The sequence below is a fragment of the Phalacrocorax carbo genome, chromosome 14, assembly GCF_963921805.1.
Source record: "Phalacrocorax carbo chromosome 14, bPhaCar2.1, whole genome shotgun sequence".
NCBI lineage: Eukaryota > Metazoa > Chordata > Aves > Suliformes > Phalacrocoracidae > Phalacrocorax > Phalacrocorax carbo.
The window spans coordinates 1,151,188-1,163,524 of record NC_087526.1 but is presented as its reverse complement, the minus strand read 5'-3'; the positions used below and the strand labels follow the sequence as shown (position 1 = coordinate 1,163,524).

At 48.9% G+C, this 12,337-nt stretch overlaps 1 protein-coding gene across 8 annotated transcripts in view; it reads left to right on the top strand.

Annotated features, from left to right (window-relative positions):
• The first annotated feature begins 9,829 nt into the window (after window positions 1–9,829).
• Window positions 9,830–12,337, top strand: part of RIPOR3 (RIPOR family member 3) — a 53,805-nt gene continuing 51,297 nt past the window's right edge. For 2 of the 8 annotated variants that reach the window (XM_064465197.1, XM_064465196.1), the window contains exon 1: window positions 9,830–10,011. The gene's annotated coding sequence lies outside the window, so the exon portion shown is untranslated. The other 6 variants (XM_064465191.1, XM_064465194.1, XM_064465195.1 and 3 more) reach the window with 4 other exon arrangements.

Below are 12,337 nucleotides of genomic sequence, written 5' to 3'. Positions count from 1 at the left end.
CCGGCCGGCGGGGGGCGCGGCCGCGCACCTGCCGCTGGCGAGCATGCGCAGTCGCCGGCCGGCGGGAGGGGCCGCGCACCTGCGCCCGATTCGACGGGCTCCCAAGATGGCGGCGCCGCCCGGCGGGGTGAGGAGGAGGAGGAGGAGGAGGAGGAGGAGGAGGAGGCGGAGGCGGAGCTGCCGTGTGATAAGGAAGTCTCTTTTTTTACCTTTCCCCCTCCTGGGGAGCAGGTGTGGGACGTGCCCTGGCAACCTTTGCCCTGGAGTAGCCGTGCCTGGCGCGTACACATAGGGCTAGGGTGGCTGCAGCGCGGTTCCCCGCCTTCTCCTCAGGCGCCTCAGCGCTTCGTCCCCTGGGCTGGGCCCTGCCCCTGCGGATTTAACACAGAAAGTGCACCGGTGTTGGTTTGTGTGCTGACAGATTACATGAAATAACTCTGGACCGGGCTGACAGTTTAAATGCTCTTATTCTCAGGGTGCATCCTGGACATAAAGGTGTTCATGGAGTTCGTTTTCATTTTAACCGCAAATAGTATCGCAGGATCTGGTAACGTGCCAGAGTGGTTGTGTTAGGTAACCTCATTTGTTGGTTTAATTCTGAGGTAGATCAGTTATTTTCCTGTAAAGGGTCTGCTTAGCTACCCTGAGAGAGGTACTGACAAAACTCTTTGGAGGAGAGACCACGAACACAGTCTGAAGAAAAATGACTTTTCACTCATATAATTTTACATGTATTGGCAAGAAGAAAGCATGTAGATTAATTTATGTCAACAAACCTTTGAAATACAGGGCTCTTCCTAATCTGTAAACCTGAGGCAAGGTGTGAGTGTCTAGTCGGTTCTCAAGTCTCAGCTGGTAATATGTAATTAAAAAAACAGCCAGTGCTGAATCACTTAAGTTGGTGCCATTTTTTGTACAGTTGATCCTACTCCTGTCATGCCAAAGGCAAAGAAATTGCAGATATCACTCAAGGCAAGACAAGCTGTAATTAGTACAGAGGATATCGTTAATTGTTAAGTAGCGTTTGCTGTCAGACAGTGTCTAGGGTAATTCAAGTCTTCCCATCCTTTATCTACTATGTTTTGGTTTTACACTGCAAAAAGATACATGGAGAATTCAGTCTGTAAATTTAGATAAAATCTGTGATCCTGGTGTAATAGAACATAGATTACAGCTCTGTGAGCAAGGCTTGGATAAAACCTTTTATTTTGTCTCTTTGTAATTACAAAATTGAAAAGAGTTTGGACTGCTTTCCATCTCTCCCTTCTGCAGCATGCTTTGCCTAATGAGCTATAGGAAAGCACAGAGAAGAGCACAAGTGACAGAACAGTGCCTTCCTCAGGTTTTTAACGCTATTGGTTTGCCTCTTTTCTTTTGGAGAGAGGGAGGAAGAACCTCCTGAAGACGATTTGTGCCTGAAGCCGTCGTTTAGCTAATCTTACCGCTATAGATTTATGAAGTATCGGCTAAGATAATTTTTCCCTAGTGTGCATTCCTAACGTGGTTGGAGTGCCATGCGGTGGGTGTGGTAGCACGCTTAAGGAGTCAGGGTGAATTCATTTCAAGTCACTGGAACCACCTAATAAAAAGTATTAATCACTGGCTTGCTTTCATCACGAGGAGCTGATGTATGAGGAAGGAGTGTGATAAACAATTTGATTTCAGATAAAGGTAGAGGCAGGCTTTGTGTGCCATTTGTAACACAAGCTCATAGAGCTATTTTAGTCACACATTCTATAAAAACTGTGATTCAGACTTGATCAAGCTATTCATGGCATGTTCAGTTTCAGCTTCTGTGAGGTTGAAAGACAGGTTGGGTTTCCTAATCTCTGGACAGTCGGAGAAGTTTTTTGGGAGGTCTTTTTTTTTCTTTGTTTCTTTTGGTGTAGAAATTCAATCACTGAGTCCACTGTGGAGCATAGTGAGATACTACCATAATTCTTTCTTCCCAACTTGAGACTTCCCACTTTTAAGTGGGGTGGTATTCCACACAGCCCTCCTGGGAGCTGAAGGAATACTTCCAAGAATAGAGCATAGAAAATGCCTGCCAGAGTATGTTGACTGTTAGTGATGACCCACCTAAACCTTTATTGTATAATTCAGGGCTTATGCCATTTTTATATTTAACATAAACTATTCTTTATTTACGCTGTCAGTGCTAGCTCAGAAGAGTGATCATTGGGTTCAGAAGGTTGTAATCTGATCTTGTATTGGAGTTGATGAGAGGTTGGGGTTTTTTGACCGGAAGAGTAAAATAAAAGGGGAAAAGAGAAGCTTTATTAAAAAAATCGTAATAAGAAGGTCATACCACAGATTATCCTGCTTTCTTAAAAAAACCAAACAACTCCATACTTACAGGCTTCCAATTTGATATCTTCTTCAATTTTGATACATTAATCTTGCATACCAGTTATGTTTCCCTGCAGAGAGGGGAGTTTTCAAGAATAGTGTATATTCTTGGGTAACTTCATTTTCAGAATATTACGTGATCTCAAATTGCTTTTACCTTCCCCTTAATAAGTGAGGGCTACAGGACAAACAGTTTTTGTTGTAAAGACATCTGATGTTCACAAATGCAAATAATATTGTAGAGCACTATTTATAGGTGCCCACGAGGCCATGGAAATACATTTCATAATAGTCTCTTAATACTCCTGATCCTGGAGCAGGATATGTGAGTTTAAAAACATTGCATTAAGGAGGAAGATTTGGAAGGGTAGCTTGTTACATTTTATCTCCATGAAATACAGTCTGTAACAGCAGCGCTATACAAGCGCAAGAGTGAAGCTCATCAAGTAAACCCCACTGCATGGCAGTTTAGCTGACTTATTAATCATAGTAAGTTTAAATAACACTTGTATAATAAAAACTGGATTTCTTATCCTGAAATTGTGACAGCTGTAGAATTTTGCGGATCTTGATTATGGTTTGGGGGTTTTTGTTTCATTTTGGGTTTTTTTATTATTTTCGGGGACGGGACGGGGGGGACGGGACGGGGACACACAACAGGGGACACCAATAGTTGGTTTAGTAATGAATGTATGTGTTTTTTAACTGTGAGCTCCAAGATGGACCAGAGGAGCAACCAGAGAGTTAAGATGGAAGAATTTCTAGCCTTTTTTTTCCCACACCTCTCCTCCAGGCACCTTCAGTTGTTGCTTTAATGCAATATTTACTCACCAGTCAGTGACAAAATGAATTGATTATTTTTAAAGTTCATATATGAGAACTTTTCCAATAAAACATTTCTAGTTTCCTAGAGTTGTGGGTTTTTCTTTCAGTTGGAACTTTTGTTTTATTTTGTCTAGCGTTATGGGAAAAGTTGTCTTTATGTCAAGCTGCCTGTCTAATAAACATCTGTTTCTGGTGTGCTATAAATCCGGATCCAGTTTTGGAAACACATTTCAACTTATTCATGCAAAATATTCCCAGAAATTATACATAGGTACCATACCTAGGAATCTGTCCAAGTCTAAGAAGAGTTGTGTGGAAAGGAGCAACGAGCAGCCAATATACCCTCGTAATCGGCGACACTGAAGCTGTCACACGTCCTGCCACAGGACTGAGACCGTAACAAACACGGAGCACTGTGAAAGCTGGCTCTGGCTAGGACTCCTGAGATAGGTGTGCTTGGTAGGCTGAGACAGTGCTCAGAATGTGCTGTTGTGGAGTTCTTTCTTTATTAGGTGAGAGAAACTGGTGATTTATTTCAGGTTTTCATACTTCTGCAGAGTTTTTTGCTGTGCATTCTGAATAGGAATTCTGACTTTAAGCTAGCTCTAACAGCAGACCTTTAATGGAGGATGTGTTGCAAATACTTTCTGCACTGTTTGTCCCAGCAGTGGTGGTCTGTAGAGTATTTCTCTCATTATTCTTGGTTAGGGGCTTTAGTTGTGATAAACTTCTGAAGTTTTTTGGAAACACTTTCCTAACAAGTCAGAAGCTAATACTCACATATTAATTAGTACTCTCTGAGGTTTCTAAGTAAAATAATTGAAAGCTTTTAAAGCTTTTTTATCCCATTCATCTAGTAACCTGTTTCTGTTCAATGGCTCTGGATTCCTTTGAAAGTCTTCCTTATTTAAACATGGTAGTACTAATCACAGCTGACATCTCACACTTGCACACGTGTGTATAGTTTAATGATTTAACTCTTCTGGCTAAAGTGTTCAAAAGAAACCATGCTGGTGCTTTAGCGGTATGGGTCAATAAATAACACTTCAGTGTTTCGTTCCTCGAAGTAATTTGTGAACATTACTTATTTGTCTTTCCAGTACTTACTGAGTATTCCTGATCTAGAATTTGGAAAAATTATCACAGATCAAAGGAATAATTGCTCAAAAATTTCTTTTAAACTTCACTTGGTACAGATTAGAATTTTAATTTTGTCTTATTCTTAGAGAAGAGATAAAAAGCTTCGCCTAATAAACCTTTCCGAATAAAGACTTTGCTTTTAAACTTGCCTGGAAAGCAAGTTTAAAGAGTTTTACCCACTCTTAGTGAGTAAAACAGTGCCCTCTGCTAGTGGCTGTAACCTAGAATAAGTAATACTTTAAGTGTGATCTGCTGAATAATGAGTATTTGTGCCTTTTACTACATCTGGCAATGTGTGCTCGCAACTCAGAAAGCCCCTGGGCTGCATCCCCAGCAGCATGGGCAGCAGGCGGAGGGAGGGGATTCTGCCCCTCTGCTCCTTTCTGGTGAGGCCCCCCTGCAGCGCCGCGTCCAGCTCTGGGGCCCCCAGCACAAGAAGGACATGGACCTGTGGGAGCGGGTCCAGAGGAGGCCACAAAGATGGTCTGAGGGCTGGAGCCCCTCTCCCGTGAGGACGGGCTGAGAGAGTTGAGGTTGTGCAGCCTGGAGAAGAGAAGGCTGCGGGGAGACCTTACAGCAGCCTTCCAGGACCTGAAGGGGGCTGCAAGAAGGCTGGAGAGGGGCTTTTTACAAGGGCATGTGGTGACAGGACAAGGGGTGGTGGCTTTAAACTGAAAGAGGGTAGGTTTAGAGAAATTCTTCACTGTGAGGTGGTGGGGCGCTGGCACAGGCTGCCCAGAGACACTGTGGATGCCCCGTCCCTGGACGTGTTCGTGGCCAGGCTGGATGGGGCTGTGAGCAACCTGGGCTAGTGGAAGGTGTCCCTGCCCATGGTAGGGGGTTGGAACTAGATCTTCCTTAAGGTCCCTTCCAGCCCAAACCATTCTGTGATTCTATGATTCTCACAGTTTAGTCTTTTATAAGCACCCAGCTCCTGTTACACAGTACCTTGCTTCACAGCTGGATGGACCATGTTGTCTTTATGTCCTCTTGTCCTCCAGGGTGCGATGTTTAAACCCTCTGCGTCACTTGTCAGTGCGTTATTTTGACATCACTTGGGACTGAGTTTGTCTATCCCTCTCGTAAGCGAGTCCCTCCTGCCCCATACTTTTGTAGGTACTCTTTCAGAAATCTTACATTTAACTCCCGTTTCCTGAGCTTGTGCGCTTGCCTGTGTCTGCCTTCTTTCAGAACCACTGGAAACAAGTTTGTGAACTCCACATTGGCCCTGCTGGCGAGTCAAACTCCTCTGAGCAAGGGGGGTGATCGCAGGACCTGGTACGGTTCTGTTGCTTGTCAGACCGAGAATGTTAATTAATTTTGCAAACGATGCATGCAGCCAATTGCAAAAGCATTTAACTGTCGCTCTTGATAAAACAATTCGTTGGTATCTATGTGGTCGCCTGATGTTGGGTGCCCCGTGGGTCGCTCCGGGCGCCCGTGTTGCTCACGACCAGCGCGGTGACACGGGTGGTGCCCGGCCGCCTGCGCGGCACCCCACGCGTGCGGGCGGCGGGCATAGCGGAGCCGCGGCTCACGCGTGGGAGGCGCGGCGGGGCCGGCAGGGGGCGCTGTGCACCGGGAGGCGCGCGCCGCCCGGGGCCGGCCCGGTGCGGCGCGCTCCCGCTGCAGGCACCGCTCCCGTGGGAACGTCCCGTCGGGAGGAAGGCGTGCGCTGCACCCCGCAACCGCCAAGCGCTCAGTGGGCCACGGGCTGACCCCGGGAGCTGGAGCCAGCGGCGGGGGGCGGCGGGTTGCGGAGCGATCGGTGTGCTCGGCCAAGGCGGATAACGGGGCAGCTTCTCCGCGGGGTTCTCAGGCGGGTGCGCGCAAGCGAGTCGGACCCGCTATGAAACTGCGGAGTTTAAACAGGCAGACGTTCGTACACCGACATAACAACTGTCACTGTTCGTTAACCGAACAGTCCTGGTGCGGTGGGAATGAGTAAAAATAGAAAAGTCCAACCAAGGGGAGCAGAAAAGCAATTCGGTTTTTCCATGTATGTCACATTTGCAAAGACCAAATCCTTGTGAGCTCAGCTGCTGTCCCAGTTGCATTCGGCTTTTAGAAGACATTCTTTGCTTCTGTTGGCTCCTCTCTTAGTTCCCCTCCTGAGTTACAACACTGTGAACTATTAACTCCGATGCAGACGGATGCACAAAGAAGCAAAAATAATTGTGTGCTTAGAATTCTGGATGTGTGTAATTAGTTTAACCTTATCGTAACCCACCCTCAGCAGCACTGCGTAAATGCTCTTCTTAGAGGGATGGTGTGTTACAATATGATCTGAAGTTTGTTGTGTTACGGTAATGGAAGTGCCCAGTGAATATATGGATAAACTGACAGATAATCTACTTCTATGCAGATTACTTCGTATTTATTAACACTAAGTAGCATTCTAAAATTAAAAGAATGAAAAAGGGTGGGGTGGTGACACAAGCAAATGTTTGCATGCATGTTGCTTGCATTAAGAGCAGCAAGAAAAAACGATTGTTTTCTCCAATTAGCCTTATGTAAAGGATCATATTAACTGGCCCAGCTACTGAGTTATTATCTATTGCTATTAGAAATGGAGTTAGGGTTTATAGCAGCCTTTCTAAAAGTCAGTTCAGTCTGGATCTTCCTGAGAAGCCTGGTCTGCTCATGGAGTTTGTTCTCTCTAGTTCAGTTGGTTTAGAAAACAAACGCATTCAGTACTCAAGCAATGAAATGATCGTTAGCTGATTATGCAAGAACACTTGCGAGGCCGAAACACTAAATGCGTCATGTTGCTGCGTCCATCCTGAATGTTTCATTGTAAAGCGGTGGTCGTGTGCCGTTGGCATACTGCTTGGTGGGTGTCGAGTGGCTGAACTTGCAAAGTGCTCTGAGGCCCTGGGAGGAAATGTACTGGCATTTTTTTAATGTCCCTTTAGGTCTGACAGACATCAGAGGGTGTTTTATTTTTTCATTGTAAATATTATAATGGTGCCAGCAACAGAGTATTTACTGCTTTTCATATGCGTGAGAATACTAAACATATGTATTTTTAAAGGAAATTCCAGAAGAATGTGAAACTAGCTTGTAACAATAATTTGTAGGTTTGTGTCCATTGTTTTCAAGAATATGTAAATTGTTACATTATAGAACTCGCTTTGAACCCTGCTATGTAATTAGCCGCACTAAACATCAGTATTCAATTTGGAAAATCTGTAGCCAAGTGTTTTATTAGAATTTCGTGGAAAAGGAGAATGTGAACAAAACCATAGAGCAAATAATCTGAAATGCAGTTAAAAATAATGAAAACCAAGCACCAGCCGCATAAACACACCAGATGAAGACACAGCAATCGAAGATCATAAAAAATAAACTGGAATAAAAGCACGTAAGGCCAATCCTCAGCTGCAGTAGATAGGGACATCTGCACTGGGAGGGATGGAACCTTGCTCATTCATGTTAGTTGAGGGTCTGGTCTGTGAAATTTATTATAAGGCTCATGTTTAGGAGGAAATGACAGTAACAGTAAAGGTTTTTTGGTCAACTGGTTGCGCAGGGCTCCCACAGAGATTTGGTGTTCTGACAAAGGTCGTCCTGCAAATCCAGTTAAGTTGATTTGCGATTGCCCCCGTGTGCTCCACCCTGCTGTGGGGCTGACATGCAAAGCCACGAGTCCATACGGGAATGGGGGCAGCTCACAGGCCACGTTTTAGGAAAGCCCTGTGCTGTGTGAGTTGATCTAGTAGCATTCACCCAGTGGTTCTGAGGCTGGAGCATGCACCCAGCTTCGCCAACTCTCCTGTAAGAGTGGAAAACCTGAGCAGAGAGGCAGCATGTGTAGCTGGCTGCATCCTGAACTGCCTCAGTTCTGTTGCTGCGGGGGTTCTTCAAGCAGTCCGTGTGATTGATTGTAGAGCCCCACAATAGTAGGCAAATCAAGAGAACAGTTAGTAGAATTACAGTTCTTAGAATATGTCATGTACTTACTGGTACGAGCCTGTGTGTTTGCATCTTCTTGCTCTGTCTCGCTGGGTGCACCAGCTCTGAGAGCAGTCTGTTCGGTGGTGTATGCCCACGGTTTCAAGGTCCGGTATGAAACCCGCCGTTACTTGCACCTCAGCACCGTTCTTTCCAGTGTATATAAAACCCTAAGTGCTTCAGTTGTTTGCTCAGGCAACTCCATCAGCCCATCTGGTTCTGTCTCTTACTGCTCTCACTTTCTTCTGTGTCAATTCCTTCACATGTCTTCTTAAAGACACACTCAGCTGTGCAAGAGATCTTCCCTTGCCCTTTCAAGGCTTTCCTTTAAGTGTGCACACAGCAAAACACAAATCCTAATCAACTTCATAAAGTACTGCAACAGAAAACAGTAACTCCCCTAACAGGTTCTTGCATGGGATCTCTGGTCATCTGGGGCTTTGAGAACTTTGGTTTGTGTTTTGCCCTCCTGAACCAGGATGGAAGAGTCTGGTATGTGTCCTGGATTTTGCTGAGTATGGTCAGGAGGCGAGCAAACACAGTTAGTAATAAAGTTGTCAAGTTGTCATAAGAGCATGTCCAAATTCCATACTGTCAGCTCATTTTCCTCTTGGGGGGCATCTAGCTTCCCGCGCTGTCTGTCAATCAGCACACTGAACTTATGGGGAAATGGTGCAAAAAACATAGGGGAAATGGAAGAGGGTTGAGACATGCCCTAATCCAAGGCTCTTTGCCCAAGGCAGGAAGGCGTTTGTGTGTTGGTGTTTACAAAAGGCCTGGCCAGGCATTGTTCAAAAGAAGAGAGGTGAGATTGCGTGGGTTCGTGTGGTGGGGCAAGGAAGCGGGGAAGGTTTCAGCCTGCTTTCTACATCACAATTTCACATGTTTTTGCCAGGACTGTCTGGAAGGTGTCTGGAAAGCTAGAGGAACAGGGAGCTCGTTCTTGAGGCATGGGACCTGCCTGAAGAAGCAGGAGGAGGTCAGTGGTGGGTGCCGCAGAAAGGGCGCGGGGTGGGCTTTCGTTAGCAAGGGATGGAAGATTGAGCAAGTTACACCTCTTCAGTAAAGGAAACCGGTGGGAGGGTCGGATGGAGAGAGGGAAGAGGCAATACGAGACAGAAAGGTGATGATTAGGGAAAGCCTGAGGGTTGTGAGAGGAGGGGGTCTTAAAAGGGATGGTCGAGAGGGAGCGTGGGGTAAGAGGAGAGGAGGAACGGTGGGGAAGACGGGAATGGAGGGAATCTGGGCACGGGAGAAAATGCCTGAGAAGGGGTGAGGGGGTCGGAGGGACGGAGGAATGACGGGGGGCAGGGGCGGGGGTCCCCGCCCGTGTAGCCGGCTTGCCGTCGCCCCGCGGCGCGGCGGGGCCGGGAGCAGGACGGCCGGAGTAAGCGAGGGGGCGCTGGGGATGCGCCCTGATTAATAGCGGAGGGTCCGAGGCCGTGACCGCGGGCTCGGCGTGTGCTGGAGCCGCGCTGCGCTCCCGCAGCCCCCCCCGCCAGGATGAGGGGGGTCGGAGGGCGGGCGGGCGGGCGGGAGGCAGCGGGACGGGGCGATCGGCATCCAGCAGCCAGCGCTCCGCAGCCGCGGCTTCCTGGAAAGGGAGCGCGGCGGGGCGGCAGGCGGCGGCGATAAGGGGCGGCTATCGGGGCCCCGGCGGGCCCGGCCCCCCGCGCCGCCCCGGCCCCCCGCGCCGCCCCGGCCCCCCGCCCGCCCAGCCCCGCGGAGCCGCCGCGGCCGCAGGTAGGCAGCACCTGGCCGGGGGATCCCTCACCGCCGGGGAGCGCGGGGGGCGGCCCCGGGGCGGGGGGCGCCTCAGTAGCGCCGTGTCGGGCTCCCGGCAGAGAGACGGCGGTCCGAGAGGTGCGGGGCGGCGGGGGTACGGCGCCGCTTCCGTGGGTGAGAGCGGCGGGGAAGCGGGGGGCCATGGCACTATGGGGGGCAGCATGGCACCTGGGGGGAGGCATGGCGCCTATGGGGAGGGGGGCATGGCACTATGGGGGGGAGCATGGCGCCTATGGGGAGGGGGGCATGGCACCTCTGGGGAGGCATGGCACCTATGGGGAGGGGGGCATGGCACTATGGGGGGGAGCATGGCACCTATGGGGAGGGGGGCATGGCACCTCTGAGGAGGCATAGCACCTATGGGGAGGGGGGCGTGGCACTATGGGGGGGAGCATGGCGCCTATGGGGAGGGGGGCATGGCACCTCTGAGGAGGCATAGCACCTATGGGGAGGGGGTCATGGCACTACGGAGGGGAGCATGGCACCTATGGGGAGGGGGTCGTGGCACCTCTGGGGGGGAGGCATGGCACCTATGGGGAGGGGGGCATGACACTATGGGGGGGGAGCATGGCACCTATGGGGAGGGGGTCGTGGCACCTCTGGGGGGGAGGCATGGCACATATGGGGAGGGGGGCATGGCACTATGGGGGGGAGCATGGCACCTATGGGGAGGGGGGCATGGCACCTCCGGGGGGGAAGCATGGCACATATGGGGAGGGGGGCATGACACTATGGGGGGAGCATGGCTCCTATGGGGAGGGGGGCATGGCACTATGGGGGGGAGCATGGCACCTATGGGGAGGGGGGCATGGCACCTCTGGGGGGGAAGCATGCCACCTATAGGCGGGTGCATGTCACTTGGGGGGCATGTCACCTGTGGTGCAGGGCATGCCACCTGTACCGGAGTGCATGTCACCTATGGGGGAAGTATGTCACCTGAGGGGGACGTGTCACCTGTAGGGGGACTGCATGTCACCTATGGAGGGGGCGTGTCACCTGGGGAGGATTGCATGTCACCTATGGGGGGGCACGTCACTTGTAGGGGTGTAGGCACCTTAGGAGTCTGCAGGCGACTGTAAGTAGGCAAGCTTTGAAGGATGCTGATATTGCTACAGAGGCTGCACCGGCACAAAGAGGTGCGGTAGCTTTGTATCCAGGAGTGAACACATTCACGCCAGGAAACACCCAGGAAACTCCCTGGAAGCCGAACGCCTGGCTGGAGCAGGTCAAAACATAAGAGGAGCAGGACAATGTTTATGCCATCCTGTAGGGTTTGCATTTTGGAGGTGTCACTGTATAGGCTGGTTATATTTTAGTTAGCTCTTTGTGCAGAAATTACCTTTTATTTGCTCATAAATACGAATTGAGGTTTTGGGTCACAGCCCAGTAACATCTTGCTTCAGACAGAGTTTAATTTCCCCTTTTAAAAAGTGTTCTAAATCAGTTGGGCCATATGGAAATTGAGTTGTTCATCAACCAAAGAAACTTGAAGGAATTTGAAAAATAAGGTTCCATATTTCTTGGGCCATTTCTTGAGTATTGAGCCAGAGTCAGAGTACAGCACCACTACTCAAAACTCCTGATTCAGTCATTTCCTTTGTTAGGATCAAGACTTAATCCATCTCTACCTGTGTTTTCACAGCTGGGAGCTACAGCTATTAATGAGGGGCATTACATATTCTTTTTGGAAAGACCTTAATTAAAAAAAAAAGCAGAGGAAGATCATTTGTAAGGCTAGTAAACAATGCAAAATGTGTCTGAGGGAACGTTTCACACTGAATGGAGAGATGCGTCTGAGAAAGATCTGGTGTCTAAAGAAACGTGCAAGTTAGAAACTCCTTCTCTGGTGAATTCATTTCTTGTGCAGTTGGTCACTTGCTGCTGCTCTGAATTCTGCAGAGTGGATGACATAAGCACCACATGTAGTAGTGCAGGAAAAGCTGCACAAAACCTGCCAAAATGGGACGGAGCTGTTATTGAAGGGCAGGCCAAGCCCACTTCATGCTGCAGGTCTAGAGAGAAACTTGTGTGGGATACAAGACATGCAGTACGGTAGTGAACAGCTAGCTTGGTGAAATTTTACTCTGATTGGAGTCTGGATACTGTGTTGAGGAATTAAAGGGCGGCTCTGAGATGACAGGACTTGCATCCCTATGTAGTGCTCGGTTCTCGGGTCAGTCAGTAACTGCAGTGAAGCAGTGGTATTTCTGTTAACAGCATGGAGCCAAGAACAGGGAAATATAGGCCAAACAGTGAGTTATGTAATGGTATTCCCTGAGGGGCA